Source organism: Pan troglodytes, chromosome 6, assembly GCF_028858775.2.
Source record: "Pan troglodytes isolate AG18354 chromosome 6, NHGRI_mPanTro3-v2.0_pri, whole genome shotgun sequence".
Lineage (NCBI taxonomy): Eukaryota > Metazoa > Chordata > Mammalia > Primates > Hominidae > Pan > Pan troglodytes.
The window spans coordinates 170,236,312-170,260,364 of record NC_072404.2 but is presented as its reverse complement, the minus strand read 5'-3'; the positions used below and the strand labels follow the sequence as shown (position 1 = coordinate 170,260,364).

At 53.2% G+C, this 24,053-nt stretch overlaps 2 long non-coding RNA genes across 3 annotated transcripts; one reads left to right on the top strand and one right to left on the bottom strand.

Annotated features, from left to right (window-relative positions):
- Positions 1 to 7,638: 7,638 nt before the first annotated feature.
- Positions 7,639 to 22,360, bottom strand: LOC134810597 (uncharacterized). 2 transcript variants are annotated; one of them, XR_010159077.1, is made up of 3 exons: positions 22,003 to 22,360; positions 10,513 to 10,588; positions 7,639 to 10,177 (listed from the first exon to the last, which is right to left on the bottom strand). It is a non-coding gene; the product is annotated as an uncharacterized LOC134810597 (long non-coding RNA). The 2 variants fall into 2 exon arrangements; XR_010159076.1 differs by having other exon boundaries at positions 7,639 to 10,144; positions 21,714 to 22,307.
- On the top strand, positions 10,083 to 13,220 carry LOC112209819 (uncharacterized). Its single transcript, XR_002944784.3, has 3 exons — positions 10,083 to 10,154; positions 11,488 to 11,618; positions 13,110 to 13,220. It is a non-coding gene; the product is annotated as an uncharacterized LOC112209819 (long non-coding RNA).
- Positions 22,361 to 24,053: the final 1,693 nt, after the last annotated feature.

Sequence of the window (24,053 nt, the reverse complement as noted above, 5' to 3'; positions counted from 1 at the left end):
GCTTGCCTCCACATGGGCTTATTCCTGCAAACCCTGCCAGGGTTGTTAAGGAACATCTAAAAGGCGTGAGGCCCTGAGCTTTGATCCGGCTGCTTAATTGCCTTTACTAATCACACCAAGATCAAGAGGATAAAAATAGCCTCCAGGGTCGGGCGGAGAGAGTCACCTTGATGGGGTTTTGGAGAGCAGCGAGGAGACAGTTCTAATTCACTCCTGGTGGTGGCCTGAAATCATCACTTTAATTAAATAAACTAACCTTAGCTACTAGAGCTATGCAAACAACTTGACATGAGGCTTTAGATTATTTACTTAGAAGCAGAAAGAAAATAGGAAGGCGCTTCCTGGACAGATTTCAATTGTTTTCCTAAGTGCTCTGTCCCCAAGCAAAATGAAAAGTTTCTCCTTCCTCTTCTCTCTCCCCGCTCTTACTCTCCCTCTCTTTTCTCCTCCTTTCTTCTTTCCTCTGTGTCTATTTCTCTCCCTTCCTCTCTCCCTCCCTTTCTTTCTGTCCCTCTCTGATTCTGTCTCTCTGTCCCCCCTCCACCAGTGCTTTATCTTAAAACAGAATTTCTAATCGAGAGGTTTGTGTTTCTGAGTATTTGCCTTCTCATTTGGGGATATTCTTCTGGTCACCCCTCATGTTCTTTAAAGCCTGGCTTGAGTCTCCCCAACTGCAGGAAGGCTTCCAGGATGAATACCATGTCTTTCCAATACATTTCTTGTCATTTATCTCAGCCCTTATGCAGTCACCCTTTATAGTTGTAAACCAAAAAGTGGCAGAGACAGGCCTCAATCAACTCAGAGGTTTATTCTGCCAACATTCAGGATGTGCCTGGGGAAAAGGAACACGAAACCACAGGAACAACCTGAGATCCAATTTTTCCAAAGAGGATTTTGAGGGCTTTAATGCTGAAAGGGGAAAAGCAGGCAGGAGGGGAAGGGGAGGGGGTGTGGTCATATGTCTGAATCCACACATTGCATTGGAAAGGAGCAGGTACAGGAATCATCCAGCATGTATTTGTCTTGTGCTCAGTAAATCTTTGCATAAGATAAAGTCAGCATAAGAGCAGCTCCCTGTGGAGACCCCTGGCCTGCTCTCCGCAGCGATTTGCTCTGGAGCAGAAGGAAAGGCAGAGGCTTGCATTCCTCAGTCCCAGCTCAGCTTCTCCCTTTGGCAGAATGAACTGGGTCCTGAGATTTTATTTTCCTTTCACCTAAATGATTTTAGGGGCTTCATCTGTGTATTTCCTCTTTCCAAATAGGTCGGCGCTGCCTCAGGTCTGAAATGATGTCTTCTCTTTCCTGTTTTCTGAGCAGCTCATTCTGCTGCCCGTCAAATAGGCCCTTTCCCCAGGACCCTTGGGGTCCAGGTGAGTGGAGCAGCCTCCCACACTGGAAGCCTTGAGTTTTCCCCACCTGGGCCTTTCTCTCTGTCCCTGACATCCGGTTGGTCACCAGATCCTGGCAGTTGAAAGTCATTCTCAAGTCCAGCCCCACCACTGCACCTCGGTCCTTGCTCCTGGACATCAGTCTCTCACTGAGCGCTATGCGTGGCTTGCGTCTGCGGCTGAGAAGTCCTTTCAAACACACGCCTTCCCTATTATATCCAGCATAGGATCCGACCCGGCAGGACCTCAGTAAAGACTTGTGGCTGCTTTAAGAGTGGGCACCTGCCGTCACATTTTCCTCAGCATTTTCCCTATGCTGCTGGCGCATTGGGTAGCTCTACTCAACCCATGACGGATTGCAGATCTTTTGGCCGCTGCATTCACAACTTTGTCCCGAGCCGCTCCATGGAAGGCATCCCAGAAGCCTATCAATCTTCCCATGAGTGTTCAAGATTCCCAAATCCCCCAAAGGCCCTAATACCATCTCTGTGTGAGCAGCTGCCCATGTGTCGGGGAGTGCCCTGCCTGAGACGGAGGGCGCACTGCATCCGTTTGGAGGTGGGTGAGCCTCACGTGTTCTGCACAGGGCATGAGGTAGGCATTGGAGAGCAGCCCTGGCCCCCCCACCCAGGGGACAGTAGGTGGGGTTCTAAATTATGAGTCATTAATCAGCTCTTCATATGTCTGAATTATTCATAAAGTAAGTGCTTGTGGTTTGGATGCTAGTCTATGAATATATAGGCAAATTATTTATTATGGCATTTACATGGATTTTGCAAAAAAGTTATCCAGAAACCCTTTAGTTCAGTGGTTGAATTTAACAAATATTTCCTGTGCACCTACTCTATGACAGAAATTGTGATTGGTGTTAAAGACATAAAGATGAATAAGATAATAAGCACCTGCCTTCAGTGTGCTCTGGGTTAGCAGGGAGAACACACAATCCAGCTGGTCCACAGAGGCTGACTTATTAACAACATTTATCACAGCATGTGGGAAATATGAGCTAATTGTATTTCAGATAGTAACATGACCACGCCAAAACCAAACCAAATCAAAACAAGACAAGAAACCAAACCAACAAACCAACCCCACCACCACAACAGAAACTAACCCAAGTAACATTAAACACGGAACCTTGACCTATAACCCTTGTCCTGCAGACAAAACACCTGCAAACAAATATTGAACTCGACTTGTGGGTTTGCTTTCACTGTGGTGCAAGGTAGCAATTCTGTAATGATTTTCTGTCTTGTAGGGTTGAGCAAATACAAGATTCCACCAGTGCTGTTGGAAGCCAGCGTTCTTGTTTTTGGAAAGGGGACATTTTCTTTCTTTCTCTTATTTTTTCCCTCCCTGCCTCCCTCCCTCCCTCCCTCCCTCCCTCCCTCCCTCCCTCCCTCTCTCCCTCCCTCCCTCCCTCCTTCCCTCCCTTCCTTCCTTCCTTTCCGTCAAAGCACTTACAATCTTCTCACATACTATACAATTTACTTATTTATTGTGTTCCCCATCTGGTGTCTGTCTTCCCCCTGTGGGCAGGGCTCTTTGCTGCTTCATCCAATATGTGTTCACGATCTGAGTGCCTGCAACAGTAGGCATGTGCTTATCTAGTGAAGGATGGGCGATGGTGGTGGAGATGCAGAATAGGACCAGGTCATGGGGAGTACTGGATTATGAAAGTGAACACATTTGGATTTCAGCCTGTTGGAAAATGAGATGATGCTGGAAGTGGTGAAGGGGCTGCAACATGATGAGAGCTGTGGGCTGGGTCTCAGTGCACTGGACCTGAGGCAGAGGTGTGGTTGGAGGCTTGGAAATCCAGTGGATTTGTTACAAGTGACAGGAACCCGACTCAAACCAGCCTGAGCAATGAAGACAGTGACCTGTCCAAGGGCACCTTTGGTTTGGGTGTGGCTGTGCCCGGGACCTGCTCACCTTGGGGGAAAGGAGAGGGAGAGCATTAGGACAAATATCTAAAGTATGCCGGGCTTAAAACCTAGGTGACGGGTTGACAGGTGCAGCAAACCACCATGGCACATGTATAGCTATGTAACAAACCTGCACGTTCTGCACATGTATCCCAGAACTTAAAGCAAGAAAAAAAAAAAAGCCACTGAGCTCAGGGGGAACCAGGCCAAGGTCACCCTGCCACCTCTGCTGGCTGAGGCACAGCACATGACCAGCAATTCCAGGGGTGGGAAGACAGCTCCATGTCTTGCTGGGGGAGCTGCACAGCCTACAGGGTGTGGGGGAAGGCAAGGCCTGTGAGGTCATTCTTGCAGCCCCCCGGAGTGGGGGCACAGGGGGACTTGCTGCTCCATACTGCTGGCCTCATCTCCTTGAGGCATCTCCCGCCCAGCTTCCTGAACTGGTCTGGTGGCTCTTTCCATTGTTAAGTCTGGCTGTACTGACATAGATGTGGGGTGACTCCCTAAGGTCCACCGGGAAAGCCTGCCCACTCCCGCGGTGGCTCTCTTCCCTTCTGATACGGTTTGGATCTGTGTCCCCACCCAAATCTCAGGCTCAACTGACATCCCCAGTGCTGGAGGTGGGGCCTAGTGCGAGGTGATTGGATCATGGGGCAGTTTCTAATGGTTTAGCACCATCCCATTGGTACTGTCTCGTGATAGATTTCTCACAATATCTGGTTGTTTAAAATGAGGCCCTTCCTCGTTACACATGAGCATGCCCAAGTCCAGGAGGCCAAAGCTCTGGGTTGAGTCTGCCCAGCTTCCGAGTGAGTGAATTCCTGCAGAGAGAGGGGTTGCTGAGAAGCTGGCCCTGCAGGAGGCACAGAAGCCAGTGTGGAGGAGGGGCCAGGCCGGGGCAGGGCTGGGGGCCCTGGCTCCGTCATGTCATGTTGGCGACTACGTGGACTCGAGGGCTAAGCCCAGGTCTCCTTGTGTCTAAGAAGGGGTTCAGAAGCTTGACCTTGGCGGGAGTGAGCAGTGAGTGAGCGGGCTTGCACTGGGCCCAACACATGACTAGTGAGAGGGGTTGGTGTGCCCTTGAGCTCACATGTGCCTCCTGCACAGGACACCCCCTCCTAGAGCCCAGCCAGCCCGGCAGGAGGGCAGGGCATGTTCAGAGAGACAGTGGCTGAGTGGATGGAGGGCTGGCCCAAGTCACAGCCGGGGGTGCTCACTGAGGCCTGGTGGGCTGGGCTTGGAGCGGAGCACCTGGCCGCTGTCCCTTCCTGGGGTTTGCAAAGCCCACCGTCCCACACTGCATCATGCTGTGCTCTGCACCACGTGTGTCTGCACTCAGCTGCGGCCACCACTCAGCCCTCTCCTGGCATTGCCCGGGCAGCACCCAGCAGGGCCCAGGCTCAGGGTGGATCTGGATTGCCCAAGGGCACACTGGGGAAAGGCTGCCTTCCTCCCTACGGTGCCAAAGCCCAGAGGATGAGTGAGCTCAGCTGTGATTACACAAGACAGGCCGTGGAGCCAGTAGAATTTTCAATCAAAAAATTAACATCAATGTATGCTTACCATGGAAAATACAGGAAAGAAGAAAAGAAAATTAAAATTACTTTTAGTCTTACCAGAGATAACCAATATTAATACATTGGTGTATTTCCTTCTAATCGTTTCTTAGAAGCCTGTGTGTGCACGTGTGTGTTAGAAAATTGGGAATATACTGTAGATGCTTCTGGGGTTTGCATTTTAAACTTTTTTATATTTCAAGTATTATTCCATCATTTTAAATGGCTGCATAATATTTCATCACACATCGGGGTCTGTCAGAACTGATTTAACTTTCATCTATGGGCTTTGCGATCTTTCACTGTGTTTTGCATTACTAAATGTAGGAGTGTTTGGGGGAATGGAATACCTAGCTCAGAGTGGGAGGCAATGAGAAAACATTCTCCGTGTGCTTTTAACAAAATTCATATCAGCTTAAGGAAGAGTTTTAAATACGGTGGAAAGCAAGAGGCAGAGATTCGTTAGTAAGATGGTTTCCTAACACTATTTTGAGGGTTTCTGAGACCCCTTTGGAGAGAAGCGAACGGAGGGCAGTTGGTGCAGGCTCAGGAATGTTCTCCGGAGGGGCCTGGAGTCCTCACGCGAAGGTCGCCTGAACCTTCTCCCGGGCAGCCCCGCCACGGTGCACACACATTCTGGGCTTCAGAGGATTAGGACACCTGGCGTCGCTTCCTGAAATTTTCCCATTGAGAGACCTGTCTTTGGTCTTGGGGTTCTATGGGGGCTCCCTAAATCCCGGATTTTTATGTAAATTGTAGCTCTCGTGTTCATTGTTCTGTGTATGCGGCACAATCACAGTCGTTAGATTCTGAAATCAGCCCCTGATCCCCGCGCTGAAGAACCCCCATGCAGGCCCTCTTTTACCGTGGAGGCAGGTCACTGGGACGGCGGGTCCAAGCGCTCACATCATGGGGGTAAGTGGGGTGGGGCTGGAGAAGCTTCGGGAAGCATTAAGCTGCTCCTTCCTGAAGCAGTGCAGTTGGGAAGCCGTTCCCAAGAGGGGCTCATGGGTGAGCCAAGGAATGCAGGAGGGGGTGCTGTGGGGAGGGGCTGTGAGCCAGGGCGTCCAGTTCGGGACTAGGGCAGAGCCAGCAGGCAGAGACCCCAGCGGCTCCAAGGACAGCCACTGCACTACATCCAGGGACAGATGAGGACTGTGGGGTCCTCACGGGGTATGGGAATTGCGGGGGTGCTGTGCCATGCTGTTCCACACCTCTGTGGCTTCACAAGGGCCTCCTCATTTCCAGAATGTTCCTCCTGTGCCTTCATGGGTAGGTGGGTACCCTGGTGCAGGGTCTCCACTGCAACCTTTGTAGGGACTGACCAAGCTCCTCCTCCATTGGCTGAGAGACGGGGACACAGGGCTGTGCCCAGCTCCTTCCCTCAGCCTGGGGTGCCCCGAGGCTGTCTGGTTCCAGAGTTGCCTGCGGGGTGGCCCCAGGCCTGGCAGGCCCAGGGCAGCTTTACTCCTCCCTCCCTGCACACCTGTTTCCTACCCTTCCCTTTAAGGGCTGACTTGACTTCCACGGACCAACATTTATTAAGAAGCTACTGTGTGTGTTGAGGTGCGTGGTTCCCTGACCTCCATGGATTAGGCGAGAGGAGGAACAGGCATTCAGACAGAATCCCCGTGAGACGCGGTCACTGCTACAGACACCCCAGCGTTTGGTGTGGTGGGATCACCTTTTTATTATGTTTTATGCATCAGGCACTGGACTGAGGATGCTCCAGGAATGGCATAGCTGGAGAAAGTTAGATGAGGTCAAATTTTGAAAATTGCAGCTCATTTTTATACTCCGACAGCAGCAGAAACCCCCTTTCTCTGGCTAGTTGGCTGATGAATAGAAAATTTGTAAAGGTTGGAACGATTTAACAAAAATACATCTATCTTATTTAAATTTCAAACATAAAAAGTACGTTTCAGTTTTATTTTTAGTGTAGGGTTATTTTGGAGTTGAGTTCACTGCTCACTAGGGCTTCCGGCCCCTTCTTGTGTAAATTTCACTCCTGATTATGATCTGGGACTTCTGGCAGAGTCTCTAAGTGGAATGACTGTGCCAGGGGGGTCCAAATGACTATGACATCCTTGGGGTTGACAGGCATCAACCGATGAGGGCACTAGGGAGCTTTCTGAGTGCTAGAATGCTCTCTATTTTGAACCATATGGCCACAGGATCAGAATTCATCAAGTTGTACAATAAAGACTAGTCTTAGGTCTTTTATGGCTCATAAAAAAATTTTAAAACAAGGTAGATTGAGAGCTAAGGACAATCTTAGGTGGAATCCTTCCTGACTTTTATGATTGTTTCCATCTTTTACCGGTGTCTCGCCCACACATAATACTGTATCTGGATGTACATATTTTATTTATTTTTTTAGAGACAGGGTCTTGCTCTGTTGCCCAGGGTGGAGTGCAGTGGCACAATTGCGGCTCACTGCAGCCCGAACTCCTGGGCTCGAGTGATCCTCTCACCTCAGCTTCCAGAGCAGCTGGGACCATAGGCAGGTGCTGCCACAACCAGTTGAAAAATTTTTGTTTTTTTGTAGAGACAGGGTCTTGCTATGTTGCCTAGGCTGGTTTCAAACTCCTAGCCTCAAACCACCCTCCCACCTCAGCCTCCCAAAGCACTGGGGTTACAGGTGTGAATCACTGCTCCTGGCCCCAGTATATATATTTAGGCATGCTTTTTATTGAATCTTTCCAAAGTAGTTCATCTAAGTTTTCATAGAAACAGTCACTCATTCTTTTTGCACTGTTTCTTCAGTTGCTGTATTGTTTAATTAGATTCCTCGATTACAATAAGTTTTAGGAGTAAACATGACTAACTCTTGGGAAACACGTGGTACATGCTGCTCCCAGCCCCTGGTGCTCAGAATCCCCTGGGTATAGGTCAGCCAGCTCTAGGGGGAGCAAGAATGTCTCTCCCCAAGCCCTGCTGGTCAGGAGCATCTCAACCCCAAGCAGAGAACCATTTGGGGAGATCTGTTGACTGGTAAATAGCCCCTCACTCTCACTTGCATAAATCTGGATCTTTACTGTGTGTGTGTTTTAATTTTGCAAAACAGCTTTTATGGAAGGGACCAGCATGTCACCTCCTCACCGTTTACATGGCTCTCTGACGACCTCCCATCAGAGTGTAGATCATAGACATAGACGCCGCCAGCTCTTATCCTGGCTTCCCCATTAAATTGTGGTGTGGCCTCAGCTGAGTCACTTCACCTTGCCTCAGTTTATTCATCTCTTAAATGGGAATATGAGCATTACACTCCCACAAATGACTGTGGTGAGTATTGATAATAAAACAGGCCTCACCCAGGTGGAGCCTGGGCCCGAGGGCTGCCCACTCTAGGCTCCTCAGCATCAGGAGGTCATAGGCACCTCCAATGGACCCCTGGAGAGCGTGAGGGTGCTGATGAAAACAGGCTCCTCTTGTCATTGCACTGCTCCCACGGGGCCTTCACCAGGAATGAGCTTCAAGGTCAACCAAAGAGGAGAAAGAGTAGAGGGAACGAGGAAGAACATTGAGGACTGTGAGGCAGATCCAGGGACGAATGAGGCACCAAATGTGTCCTCCCCACTGACTGCCTTGGGTGGGGTTGTCCAGTTTCTGAAGGATTCTCTGCAAGGCCTGGCCCCAGAGAGAGGCTTTCTGAATACACTCAAAGATGCTTTCACTGGAAAACAGTACTGCAGGCAGAGACGCAGCTATCATACGCGGTATTGTCAGGAGCTGGATTATGTCTCCTCCAATTCGGGTGTTGCAGCCCTAACCCCCAGGACTTCAGAATGTAACTGTATTTGAAGATAAGGTCTTTGCAGAGATGATCAAGTTAAAATCCTCATGTCTGGTGGGAAGGAGGACTTGGGGAAATGAATGGTGACATCTGGATGAGGAAGTTTGTTCTGGGCAGATGAGGGGGCCCTAGGCCCTGAGAAGACCCCATCCAGGAGCTGGGAGCCCCCTTAGGAGGCTCATATGAGAGGGAGGATCCAAGGTCCCGGCTTTACAGGGGCCACTTGGGGCAGAAATAGCCCAAGCAACATCATTCCTCACCTGTCAATGCTGGGGGATAAATGAATATTTAAGAGAACATTTGTAGTAATCTGCAAAGGACAGCTGTGAGGTGGGTAGTGACTGCCAGGGCAAGTAGGGGATTTGGAGGCTGCTGAATCAGATTTGATGATGGAGCTCACAGGATTGTTCCTACGAGGCAGTTTTTTTTCTGATAATTATAAATATTCTCATCCGTGGTATATTCTTTCTTATCTCCCTCAGATGTTTGAGGATAACACATAAAAATGCATGATTTCAAACCACTGCTGCATTTTTTTTTTTTTTTTTTGAGACGATGTCCTGCTCTGTTGCCCAGGCTGGAGTGCAGTGGCACAATCTCAGCTCATTGCAATCTTCGCCTCCCAGGTTTAAGTGATTCTCCTGCCTCAGCCTCCCAAGTAGCTGGGATTACAGGTGCGCACCACCATGCCCAGCTAATTTTTCTGTTTTTAGTAGAGACGGGGTTTCGCCATGTTGGCCAGGCTGGTCTCGAACTCCTGACCTCAGGTGATCTGCCTGCCTTGGCCTCCCAACACTGCTACTTTTAAAATCTTTTCTATTTTCAAGCAGCAGCAGCTGCTGGCAGGTTTTTCTCCAAATGACCTTTATTTTGTCTCTAACAAAGTGGATGGCTTTCTGGGAAAATTCCTGATGTGGGTGCGGGGGAACCAGTCGGGCAGGTCCCTTCTTCCTGCAGGGTCCTTGTTTCTCCTGGCAGTTTGTACTCCTTTGCCTGGGAACCAGGCAGTGGCCCCCCCTGGATACCAGAGCTGAGCAAGCCCCCCGATCCACTTTTCTTGGAAGCCCTGGGGCTTACCGCCTGAACTTGATTTTATCAGTATTACGCTCGCAAAGCTGTTTTATTGACCGACAACGTGGAATGCAATAAATGTTCGAGACATCTGCACCCAGCAATCGTTTCCTCTGTAGGCAGGTTGCCAGGAAGGCCACGACCCGCTCAAGCTCCTCTTGTGACGAGGACGCCACCTGAAACAGTCGGGCTGCAGTCGCCGCTGTCCTCCGGCTCCCACTCTGCTGGGGTCTCCCTGCTGACCCGGCTTCCCCAGCGCCTCTGGTTCTTCCCAGCCCGATCTCTCTCCACTGTCATCCTCAGTGCCAGCCTGTCTCCCACGCCAGCTCGTAAACTCCAGGGTGGCGACTTTGTCTCATTTTCTTTTGTGTTCTGAGCACCTGACCTGGGCAGCCCTGGAGGCAGCTGTGTGAGGGTGAGTCTGCTCACGTGCCTACCCTGTGATGAGGTGTCCTGCTCACCTGTGGGGTCATGCAGGGCCGCTGCTCCCCTAATGGGATCCCATAAACAGTGCAGAGGTTGTCTCGGGGCTCTCGCAGCTGCTACGTGGCGCCTCCGCTGAGCGTCACCCAGAGGGCAGCAGCGAAGGAGGGGCCGAGCTCTCCACCTCCTGCTCCCTCTCCTCTCTCTCTAACTTTTCCTGCTGCCGTTCTCTTCCTGGGGCTGGGTCTGAAACCCTGGCATCATTATCTCTGCAAACTCATCTCTGTAAACGCCCTGGCAGGCATTCTCCCTCCTCCCACCCACGGACCCCCGCTTAGTCCAGCTCTTACCTGGGTTCTCGCAGAAACTTCCTAACCGGTGTGTCCAGGAAGCACTTCAGATGTTTTCTCTGCTGCTTCTGGTTATCTTTTAAATCAGAGATAGGGAGAGTCAGGCCCCATTTAAACGTCTCCTGGAGCCGAGTGGGAGGGCAGCTCTCCGGGGTTGCCTGGGCTGGTGGGGCTGGCTCCCTCCTGACTGCCCCGCTGTCTGCCAAGAGCATTTTCCCCATTTTTCCAGAGTCCAGGTGGTGGCCATGACCCCCGAGCACGCCAGGCGTTATCCCAGCTGAGCCTCCAGAGTCTCTGGGCTTTCTTCGTAGGTGCTGGGGCAGTCACTCTCAGCCACGACAGGGACACACTAGCCCCACCTCCCAGAAGAAAGCGCCTCTTTCCTCGCCTTTCTGGCCCCAGAGAAATATAACTTTCAAGAAAGAGTTTGTTCATGACAGAGTGAGACAGAGTTAAGAGAGAAACTCAGGATTCAAGGTGAAGATGTCAGATGTGCTCGGATGTGGGAGGAAAGATCCACCCTGGCCCTCGGTGGAGAGTTCTGACAGTGGTGGGTGCCACTGCGGCTAGGTCCTTTGCGCTGTGGCAGCACCATCTCCCCCAACCTGCTGCAACTGGGGCTCAGCTGCCTTTTCCAGAGATCGTGGGGGGTCGCCTCAACTGCGGGGTCACCTTTCCCAACCACTCTCAGCCAATGACTGACAAAGGGGCTCTGGGCTGGGGCCTCTGGGCCGCCATGAGGGACCGACTCTACAATTGACACATCAGGGCAGACATTGCAGGATGTGAATCACTGCAGAGGGAGGATGCCTGGCAGTGAGACTGTCTGTCCCAGGAGACAGGAATCCTCACATTTGCCAGACAAGGCCAAATTGGGTGTGTGGGATTTTCTATAAAGTTTTAAAGAAAAAAATTTTTTATTCTGAAATAATCCTAATTGTGGTATTAAAATGTCATTTATTTATTTATTTTGAGATGGAGTCTCACTCTGTCGCCCAGGCTGGAGTGCAGTGGCACCATCTCATCTCACTGCAACCTCCGCCTCCCCAGGTTCAAGCAATTCTCATGCCTCAGCCTCCCAAATAGCTGGGACTACAGGTGTACAGGTGCGTGTCATCAGGCCTGGCTAATTTTTGTATTTTTAGTAGAGATGGCATTTTGCTATGTTGCTTAGGCTGGTCTCAAACTCCTGACCTCAAGTGATCCGCCTGCCTCAGCCTCCCAAAGTGCTAGGATTAAAAGTGTGAGCCACTGCGCCCAGCCAAAATGTCTTTTCTTTAATCCAGTAATGGTGATTAAAAATCCTTGCTTAACAAAAGAAAAAGTTGGTCACCTACCTCAGTCCTCGAATGTGTTCTGAAACATTCATGGGCGTACCTCCTAGAGGCTGTGAGCCACGGCTCTGCAGGCATCTCGCTCAGACCCCCTCTCTGGCTCCCCTGGCCCCCACTTTGGCAGCTCTTCCTGGGCTGTGATTTTGTTTCTGCAGAGTGGCCACCATTCTGCAGAAACGGTCATACCCTCTGGGACCCTCTGCCTCACAGAGGCCCCCACGTTCCTGGGTCCTCCCTAAGGGGAGCCTTGTTTCTCCGAGGAGATCTTGGGCTCACCGGTTATGTTTCAGGGACCCACAGGACAGGATTCCTGGCTCTGGTGTTTAGAAACACACTTGAGAGAGCCAGGTTGAAAGCTCTCCCTGGGTGCGTGACCACACTCAGGTGGTGAAGGTGGGGACGCCTGCATGGGCGCTGGGGGGCTCATGCACAGCTGGCCACCCTCATCCCTGGTTTGTCAGCGCAGACCCCTGGGAAGCCTCCTCGCCTGCTGTGGTCTCTCTTCTAAGCATCTTCGGTGGTGCAGTGGCTCAGGCTCTCACTGTGCTCAAGGTGCAGGCTGAACGTCACACTCAGGCTAAGGCCAAGCCCCCCACCTCCCCACACCACCCGCCCCTGTCTAGTGAGGACATGCTACTCTAGATAAGTCCCTACCATCCTCCTCGTCCACCCGTGGCTGGCAGAATCACATCTCAGAACTAAAATGTAGAGGTTGATTTTCAGCATAAAGAGCTTGTTTCCACACATCTCAAGATGAGGAAGTGACTTGTACTTGGAGAGATAAATGTTGACTTTTCATGGAGAAAATGGACAAGGTCCTCTCCTACTGGCCTGGCCCTAGGCTAGTTGATCTCTTCGGTGAGATCTGGGATGTGGAGGACTGGGACGTGGGTCCTGCTCCCCTCTGCTCCAGGCACACAGCTGGCCAGAGGCTGGTGCTGCAGGAGCTGGCGTGGGCGCAGCCCCCATGAGCCCTCACTGCCCTGGCCTGTCCCAGCCCTGCACGGTGGAGGCTGCCCTGCCCTGCAGGAACATGTGGCTTCCCCTTGGCTGCTTCAGCTTGCTTGGTGCTGTGGTTTGAATGTGTCCCCCAATTTCATAGGCTGGAAACTTACTCCCCATAGTCACATGTTGATTGGAGGTGGGGCCTTTGGGAGGTAACTAGGATTAGATGAGGACATCAGGATGGGACCCGATGGGGCATGTGGCCTTATGAGAAGAGGAAGGGAGACCTGAGCTGGTATACGTGCTCTCTCACCACAGGACACCTTCCGTCATGGGATGATGCTGCCGGAGGGCTCTCACCGGATACGGCCCCTCGACTTTGGACTTCCCAACCTCCAGAACGGCGCAAAATAAATTTTTCTTTATAAACGGCCCAGTCTGTGATGTTCTGTTATAGAAACACAAAACAGACTAAGACACTTAGTTCTCCCGATGTCCCCTACAGCCTGTCTTCCTGCAGTCCCTGAGTGCTTGGCTTCCTTGGCCTTTGCAGGTCACTGGTGGGCTCCTTGTAGGGCCCAGCCTTTCCTGGTTTCCCCGCCCAGCATCCACCTGTTGCCTGGAGCCAACCCCATCTGCAGTTGGATAGTGGTGGTGCCCCCACTTCATGCTGGCTCCCAAAAGAGACTTACTTGCGTCTTAAAGCAAAACCGGTATTAAAATTCTGCCCTACTCTTGTTGTATCTTAAGGGCTTACGTGAAACACTTTTTTTTGTTTTTGGAATCACATTGAATGCAAAATGGGCCCAGTTGGAGGGCACTAGCCAGGGCGGGAACTTGTGGGTACCAGGTTAATTGGGGTTCTGGTTGTGGAGGGAGAGAAAAGGACCTGACTTTCATCCCAACCACTTACCTGTGCAGGTGCCACCTGCCTGTCTGCTCAACCAACCGACCCAGAGCATGAGCTGGTTATTTGCACAATGGAAGTGAGAGAGGGAAAAGGTGCTAGAGGCAGAAATTGATTCATTCATTGGCAAGGAGACCTTCAGCTTTGACAATTTTCTCAAGGAGGCAAAGGATGAAAGTGCTTAGCCCACAAGAAAAATCATCTGATTAAGCCGGGGTTTAAAATAAAGCGAGAACTTCACAGTATCTCTCACATCAAGTGACTAGTTCTCACACCTGTTTTTGGGAGAGCTGGTGAAAGGAGGAAGGAGATGGTACCTTGAGGAAAGGCCACCTTCAGGAGATTCTGAGCGGTCACTAAGTGTCCCCTGGCCCTGGAGCCGGCACCTACCTCCTGCCCACTTGGACAGTGCAGTGAGTCAGTGACGGCACAGGTGGAATGAGACTAACTGTGGCCCCGCCCTGGCCGGCAGCCCTGTGTTGCAGAGCACGGCACAGCCAGCAGGTGCCTGGGAGCACAGTGGGGAGGAGGGGAGGATGCCCACCTGTAGCTGTGACTGCTTTTCCTGGTGGTGGGGGAGGGAGAGTGTTCATATGGACCCAGGCCTGGGGCACTGGCCGTGTATTTATCCACAGAGGGACCAGGAGATGCAGGAGCCCTCCTAGCCTCCCCCTGCACCGCCCTCACCACCCACCCCCATGAGGAAGGGGCCGTCCCAGAAGATGCTAAGAGGCTCAGCCCCTCCTCCATGGAGTTTGGGAAGGTGACAGTGTTGAGGTAAACTCCAAGAGTCTCTGGGGTTGAACAGAAACCACCAGAAGATGTTGGGCAGCTTATGGGGGCTGTGTGGGTTCATGGGCTCCAGGATGCTCGGCCTCCCTTTCACTGTGGCGGTACTGGAGGCGCTGCTCACATGGCCGGTTCAGGCAGCTTGGGTAGACGCCGCCAAGTGCAGGGGCAGGAACCTGCTAATAAGATGGGGGAGAGATGATGGTGATGGGGGTGGGGCGTCTCAGCAGGACTCCAGCTCCCCTGAGGCTCCTACCCCTCCAGCTCCCCCACCTCCCAGAAGGAACCCGGTTCCCAAACTGGGAGATGGTCCTGATTACCACGGAGCCATTAAGCAAGCTGTGGAGGAGAAGCCGTAGTGAAGACCCTCCCCACGCATGCTGTGTTTGCTCATAGGAGCAGGGGCATGAAAGGTGTGTGCGGGGTGCGGGGGAGGGGTGGGAATGGAGCAGGGTAGGGGGAAGGGAGCAGGGAGCGGGGGAAAGAGGTTCCTGAGAAAGGAAGGCGCCAGCGAAAATGAGAAGGCCCACGTGGCATAAACTTAGGGAAGAGAGGACAATACCCTCTCTTGTCATTGTAAATCTGTAAAAATGAACCTGCACACGGGCAGGAACAGGAGGCACAGGGGCCGACGCCAACACGGATGGGGTTGGTGATGACATTGAGGGACCTCTATCTTAGAGTCTGTTGTTCTTCAATACAGGTTGTGTAACAACAAAAAAGAAAGCTGGCTCCAAGGGTGGAAAGAAAGCAGAGGAAGGAACGAGTGGGGACCCTGTTGGCAGCTCTCCCTGAGGATGGGCCGGGATGGGGGGTCCTGGGGTCTGGGATTCTGACCCCAATCTTTAGAGCAGTCCCTAAGCCCTTGCTTGCAGGGAGTGAAGCACCAGCAGGCATGGCTGCCAGGGCAGCAGAGAGCCGACTCGGCTTCCTCGATGGGCAGCTTGCCCCGATGTCACGGCTGGCATTCACCGTGGCCCATGAAGGCGGTGGAGAGTGCTCCACAGGAGCAATCTGCCGCCAAAGGGGACGTGACGCCTGCCAGGAATGCCCAGCACACACCCAGTCTCGGGGCACCTGCACTCACAGCTGGGGGGCGTCACCTATGTACCCTGAATGTAGTAGATCATGTGGTGCCTGCACCAAGGCCATGGCATGAAATTCAATAAAATTTCCCCAAATTCATTGTTCAGTCATGACTCATTTCCAAGGAAAGGAGTGAAATCCACCCTTCTTCCTTTGTTCTTTCTTCCTCCTTTGAAAGTGTCCCCACGGAGAAGCCCCCACTCCTACAGTCTTGAGAAAGAGCCTCTCACACACTCACACCCATTCCCACACACAGACACACTCATACACACACACATTCCCACACACACTCACATTCCCCCCACACACTCACACCCATTCCCACACACACTCATACACACACTCACACCCATTCCCACACACACATTCCCCCCACACACCCATTCCCCACACACACTCACATTCACACACTCACACCCATTCCCACACACATTCCCCCACACACCCATTCCCACACACACACCCATTCCCACACACACCCACATTCCCATACACTCACACCCATTCCCACACATTCCCACACACACTCACATTCCCCCCCACACACCCATTCCAACACACACTCACATTCCCACACACACCCATTCCCACACACAGACACACTCACATACATTCCCACACACTCACATTCCCACACACACCCATTCCCACACACACATTCCCACACACTCTCACACCCATTCCCACACACACATTCCCACACACCTGCTCACACTCATTCCCCCACACACACACACTGTCTCACACCCATTCCCACACACACATTCCCCCCCACACACCCATTCCCACACACATTCCTACACACACCCATTCCCCCCACACACACCCATTCCCACACACAGACACACTCAAACACACACACCCATTCCCACACACACTCACATGCCCCCACACACCCATTCCCACACACACATGCCCCCACACACCCATTCCCACACACACATTCCCACACACACCCATTCCCACTCACACACTCACATTCCCACATACACACTCACACCCATTCCCACACACTCACACCCATTCCCCCCCACACACATTCCCACACACACATTCCCACACACTCACATTCCCCCACACACACACCCATTCCCACACATACATTCCCACACACACCCATTCCCACACACACACTCACACCCATTCCCACACACACCCATTCCCACACACACTCACATTCCCACACACCCATTCCTACACACAGACACACACCCATTCCCCCCCACACATACACACTCATACCTATTCCCACACACACACCCATTCCCCCCACACACCCATTCCCTCCCCCCCACACACAGACACACTCAGGCCCATTCCCACACACAGACACACACACCCATTCCCACACACACCCATTCCCCCACAGACACACACACACTCTCACACCCATTCCCACACACACAGACACACACACATTCCCCCCACACAGACACACACACCCATTCCCACACACACCCATTCCCCCACAGACACACACTCTCACACCCATTCCCACACACACACACACACATTCCCCCCACACACAGACACACACACTCACACCCATTCCCCCACACACACACTCACTCATACCCATCCCCACACACGGACACACACACCCATTCCCCACACACAGACACACTCATACACACACACACCCCCATTCCCACACACATTCCCCCACACACTCACACCCATTCCCACACAGACACATACACACACACCCATTCCCACACACATTCCCCCCACACACTCACACCCATTCCCACACAGACACACTCGTACACACACACCCATTCCCACACAATCACATTCCCCCCACACACACCCATTCCCACACACACTCATACACACACACTCACACCCATTCCCCACACAGACACTCATTCCCCACACACTCACACCCATTCCCACACTAGACACACTCATACACACACTCACACCCATTCTCACACACAGACACACTCATAGCCACACACACCCATTCCCACTCACACACTCACATGCCCACTCACATTCCCCCCTCACACCCATTCCCACACACTCACGTTCCCACACACACACACACCCATTCCCACATACCCATTCCCACACACACATTCCCACACACACCCATTCCCACACACACATTCCCACACACACTCATACACAGTCTCACACCCATTCCCACACAATTCCCACACAGACACTCACACCCATTCCCACACACACACTCACACACTGTCACACACACACACCCATTCCCACACACACCCATTCCCACACAAGACACACACACCGATTTCCACACACACACGTACGCACACCCATTCCCACACACACCCATTCCCCCACACACATTCCCACACACACACACTCCCACACACACCCATTCCCACACACACTCACGCCCATTCCCACACACTCACACACTCACACCCATTCCCACACACAGACACACACACTCACACCCATTCCCACACACACAGACACACACGCATGCACACACGCATACACACACACATTCACAGTCACACACGTTAAGCCATTTTAACTTTAGCGCCTCAGCTCTCAGTCCCCAAATCACCTGCACACCCAGAGGCAGGGGCTACTCACAACCAAGCACCTTGGACAGAGGCAGGTAAACCCACTAAGCTGGATTCCTGGAGAAGCAGGAAAAAGCGGAGCCGTTTCTTCTTGGACATCCTAGATGCTCAGATAAAAGAGATGGAATCTCATTGGATGGATTTGAGGAAACCCCCAAAGCTGCTTCTTGAAAACATCAACCAGCGACCTGCCGTGTGCTGAGATTCTACCTGGCTCTTTGTTTTCAGGAAGTCTTCCTGAGAGAGCGCACTGTTGGCGTTTTGCTGGGTAGATATCCCTTGGGGGTGGTGTCCTACCTACTGAAGGGTGAACAGCAACCTTGCTCAACCATCACCCCAACAAAATCCAGGAGCACCCTCAGTCACTGTGACCCCCAAATGGCATTTGTTGTATCCCCCAAATCCAAGTCTTAACCCCCAGGACCTCAGAATGCGGCTGTATTTGGAAACAGGGTCTTTCAAGAGGTAACTAAACTAAGATGAGGGCTTTGGAGTGGGCCCTAATCTAATCTGACCGGTGTCTTTAGGATGCAGTTTGGGTATTTGTCCCTGCCCAGATCTCATGTGGAAATGTGATCCTCAGTGTTGGAGGTGGGGATTGGAGGGAGGTGTTTGGATCATGGGGGTGGATCCCTCATGAATGGCTGGGCTAGCCTCTTGGTGATAAGTGAGCTCGAGCCCTGGGTTCACAGGAGTCCTGGTCTTTTAAACGTGTGTGACACATCCCCCCTCCTCTTTCTCACTCCTGCTTCCCCTTGTGATGAGCTGGCTTCCCCTTCTTCTTCCGCCATGACTGGAAGTTTCCTGAGGCCTCCCCAGAGACAGATGACGTCACGCTTCCCGTACAGCCTGCAGATCCCTGAGCCAATTAAAGCTCTTTTCTTTATAAATTACCCAGCCTCAGGGACTTCTTTATAGCCAGGTGAGAACGGACTAACGGGCTTTACAAGAAGAAAATGTTGGGAAGCAGACACTGACAGAGGGATGACCACGTGAGGACACAGGGAGAGGATGGCGTCTGCAGGCCACCGAGGGGCCTGAGGAGGAACCAGCCCTGCCCACGCCGTGATCTCAGATTTCCGGACCTCAGGACTGCGGGGAAGGGAGTTTCTGTTGTTCAAGCTGCTCGGTCCACGGTACTTTGTTATAGAAGCCACAGCAGAGTTATATGCATGTGTATGCGTGCACACACACACTCACACACACGAACACTAACACAAACACACACGGACACACACTTTCTCACACACAGACACACAATGACACACAGACACACTGACCCACAGGCACACACAGACACACACTCTGTCACACTGACACACACACACTGACACACTCTCACATACGGACACACACTCGCACTCTCACACACACTGACACACACAGACACACTGACACGCGGGCACACACACACACAGACACACACTCACACCGACACACAGACTTACGTACACTGACACTCTCACGGACACACACTCTCGCACTCTCAGACACACACACTGATACAGACACACGCTGACACACAGAGACACACACACTGACACACATCCACACAGAGGCCCCACATTTCTCAGCCTTTTGAGGTAGTACATTTAAATAGCATTTAAAATACCTATTAATTCATTAAAACACTCATAAACCTGTTATCTGTCAGCGTAAATACCTCATGACAAATAGCTGACTGGAAACCACTGACTGAAAACCACAGAGTCAGCTCACGGAAGATGGCTGTTAAAATGCAAATGCACTTTGGGGAGGACATGGTGGCGTGAGTGTCAGGAAGGAGTGACTTGGCCTGTGAGTCAGCGTCTAGAAGGCGTGCGTCTGGCCTCTGAAGTCGGATGGGAGGGCCTGGGCTGCCTCCTGACTGCCACTTCCCTGCTGCGCGGCCTCCAGCCAGTGTCTCCACCTCCCTGCCCTTGGTCCGTAAATGGGGGGTAATAGGACCCACTGCACGCGTTATAGGAGGGTCAAGTGGCTCCGTATCTGCAAAGGGCTTAGGACAGCGCCTGGAAAGCACGCAGCGTCTGCCTTCCTCCCTCACTGGGAAGCTCGGGGGATGGGCCACACGGACACAGGCTATTGGCTGAGGGAGCAGGGAGGGGCTGAGACACGATCTGGAGTCCGGGACTCAAACATTGGGTCTAAAGAGCTATGGAGGCCCCCACGGAGCATGCGTTTATGGGGGTTGAATGCAGCCACGATGCCACATTAGAAATCACCAATGAGAAACACTAGAAATCGAAACTAAGAGCATTTAAAATACCTATTAATTCATTAAAACAATCATAAACCTGTCATACGTCAACGTAAATACCTTATGACGAACGGCTATATTTTCCAAAACAAAAAGCATTTAGGGGGAGGCATGGCATTGTCTTCGTGTCTGCAGAGCTCTCGAGTGTCTGACTCGGAAGAGCTGGGTTTTCCTGCCTGCTCCTGCATTCCACCTGCTTGCAGAGCATGGAGACAGTTCCGTGTGACACAGACATGCAGCTAGCAAAGTGGGTCCCTCAGGGGGTCTCGGGGATGCCAGGGTCCAGGGGCCTCCCTGAGACAGCTTCTGATATGGTCGGGAAGGTGCTCCGCAGAGCCAGGGCAGTGGGCGTGCTGGGGAGCCAGGCTGGGGGGCTGGGCACCCCCTCCCTCATCCAGAGCAGCCCTATTCCTATCAGATACATGTCTTGGGCTCTGAGTCAAATGCTGTGTGTACAATAAAGTGGATACACCTGCTCTGGGGCCTGGGGCTACACTGGAAAGGTGAGGCTTTGGGATGGGATGGTGGAGGGGAAACGCTAGGGCCCTGGGAGATAAGGGCAAGAGGCCTCAGGTGTGCCCAGGTGGGAGAGCCAGGGCACCTGCAGTGCTGCTGGTCCAGTCCCAAAGCCAGCAGAGGCCCTGCTACCTCCACATGCTGGACTCCAGGAATTGCTCCTGGCAGCAGCAGGGAGCTCTGTGGAGCCAGGACACAGAGCCACATGGTGCGAGGGGGGCTGCTGCCAGGAGTGGAGAGGCGGCGTGCACATGGGTGACCTTGAGTGCACAGGTGCTGTGTGCCCACACAAGAGGTGGCTGGCCCACGGGGTGCTGCCCTCCCTCTGCCCCCCCAGCACACCTGGTCCACACACCTGCCCTGCTTCACCTGGTGCCACACCCTTGGGAGCACTGCTGAGGCCTAGAAGTCCTGGGCATGTGTGTGGCCTCCCGATAGGCAGGGCTCTGGCTCTCATCTGGGAGCACTGCAGAAGCTGTTGTCTGGGAGCACGGGTGTCCAAGCCCATGGAGAGCTGTCCCCCATGGAGAGCTGTCCCCCATGGAGAGCTGTCCCCCAGAGCCACCTCTTGCTGGAGGCAGAGCACCTGCAGCAGGATGTGGGCCTCACATCTCAGGGCCTCGGCCTCCCTCGTGCTTACCCCTCCCACAGGCTCCTCTGCCCTTGCTGTCCTCGCCTGGACCCTCCCCGAGATCCCTGAGTGCCCATCCCTTCACCAGGAGCCACTGGCCCAGTGTCTGTTTCCTGCCTCACTTTCCTTCCCAGGGTATCCCCTGCTGCCCCGCATGGGGCTTCTTTACCTGCTGTCCGTCCACCCCAAGGCAGGAGCTCCCTGAAAGCTGGAGCACCAACAGCTCGGTCCCTGCAGAGTCCCAGCACCCAGTGAAGCCACTGTGAGGAGGACTTGGGCCTCAGGATGCACGTGCAGCCATGGAGACCCCACGGGGCGGCCCCTCGGATGATCCTGGCCTTCTGGGTGGTCCCTGAGGGTTTGTTTCTTTCTGGGACTTTCTAACAGGAGGTCCTGCTCCTTGCCGCCGACTCAGCCCTGCCTGTAGCTTCCACAGTGCGTCAGAAGTCACCACTCACCTGATGCTGGGAATCCTCCTCCCAGGGCTCTGGAAAATTCCACCTCAGCCTGACAGGCTCTCCCTCCCGCACCTGCACAGCCCCCGGGGCTCCGGAAAATTCCACCTCAGCCTGACAGAGCTCTCTCCAGGCTGGTGCGGGTGGGAATAGGCCTGAGAAAGCCTTTTCTGGGTCACAGGCAGTCCTGAGTACATGCTGACCGCAATGCACCCACCCGACCCACTGACCTCAACCCCTGACCCCGACCCCTGACTCTGGGGACACGGGACCCTCCCCTCAGGAGGTCTGGCCTCACCTCACTGGCTAGGGGCCCGCAAAAGCAGGCGGAGCCAGTGTTCACTCCACAAAGCCCTAGGACAGGAAATGCACCCACAGGGCCAGGGGAGAGCAGGGAGGGGTAACTCCACCATGAGGGCCCTTGGGAATCAACCACCAACTCCCTTGTGGGTGTGGTGGCTGCCACAGTCCAAGCACTGGAAAGCAGGAGAGGGAAGCCCGGCCCCTCATCTGAGTGAGGCAGCCAGGCCCCCGATTGGGGCTGAGCCAGCAGCAGGGTCACCCCCCAGCAGCAGAACCCTGATCCAGACTCAGACGCCAAACCTCAAGGGCAACCCCCAGCCTTCCACCCTGTGTCTCCTCCCCACTCAGCTGGGCTGTCTGTCTTCCCTCCCTGTCCCTTCCGCTCCCCCTCTCCCCCAAATCCCCTCCTCTCTCTCCTGCTCCTCCCAGAAGCCTCTTCTCACCCAAGGGTCCTCCTTCAGGCTCACTCAGCCCCACAGCACTCACCCAAAGGCCATCCCTGGTTCAAGGCCAGCACTGAACACTGGGGCATTCAAGGGCCCTGGGCCCTGGCGAGGGTGGTATGTGCCAGCACACCCTGAGCCGCCTGTGCAGAATCCCCCTAACCTCTGGCCACTGAGTCTACCTGGCGTCCTCTGGGGAAGGTGCGGCTGCGTTCCAGCAGGGGCTGAGAGAGGGGAAGCATCCCGGGGCCCTCTGCCATCAAGGGGCACATGCAGATTTCCTCAGCTGCACTGACTCCAACCTGAGCACCCACCCTCCCTCACCTGTACCATGAGGTCCCGGAGGGCAGGAGCTGAGGGTCATCCCTCTCCCTCTAGGATCTGTGCTCAGTGCTGCATGCTCGGCCATGACTCCTCAGCCATGCTCACCTTGCCCAGCTCACCAGGCAGACGGGATCCTGGGCTGGGCTTCTTTGTGGCCCTCGTGCTTTGAGCCTAGAGCACAGACTGCAGGGGAAGCTGCCTGCTTACATAACACCCTGGATACCCTGATCTTTGCAGCCATCTGAGAGCCCCAGGCTCACACTCACCCGTCTTTTTGGCAGCCAGGAGATGTCACCACTGTATCTTCTGCAGAGCTGGAGTCAGCAGCAGTAGGAGCTTAGAGCTTTAGACCAGTGAGCCACAGCCGGTCCTCCTCAAGGGCCTCTCACCTTGCCTGGTATGCTAGGGGTCCCCAGAGAAATAGAACCAAAAGTATATATAGGATATATGCATAGAGAGATTGATGATGAGGAATTTTTCATGCTGCTATGGAGGTGGAGGCTGACAAGTCCAAAAATCAGCAGTTGGCAAGCTGGAGGCCTGGGCGAACCACTCGCATAAGTTCCAGTCTGAGTGCAGAAGACCGCCAGCCCGGCTTGAAAACGGGCAGAGAGGGCCTTCTCCCTCACCCGTGCTTTTTGTTCTTTTCAGGCCCCCAGCTGCTTGGAAGAGGCCCAGCCATACAGGGAGGACCACCTGCTTTGCTCAATCCACCGATTCAAATGCTAATCTCATCCAGACACACCCAGAATAATGTTTAACCAAATATCTGGGCATCCTGTGGCCCAGTCGAGTTGACACGTTAGAATGAACCAACACACTGGTGAAGGCTGCCTGGGCTCCTCCCACTCCCAGGCACCAGGCCTCGTGTGCTCAGTTTTACTGACTCCATTTCACTGATTTTACCATCTCAAGGACTGTCCTCTGTGGAAGTTCTGTCACTGTGGGTTCTCCATGAAATTGCCAGCATTTGGCCTGAGTGAC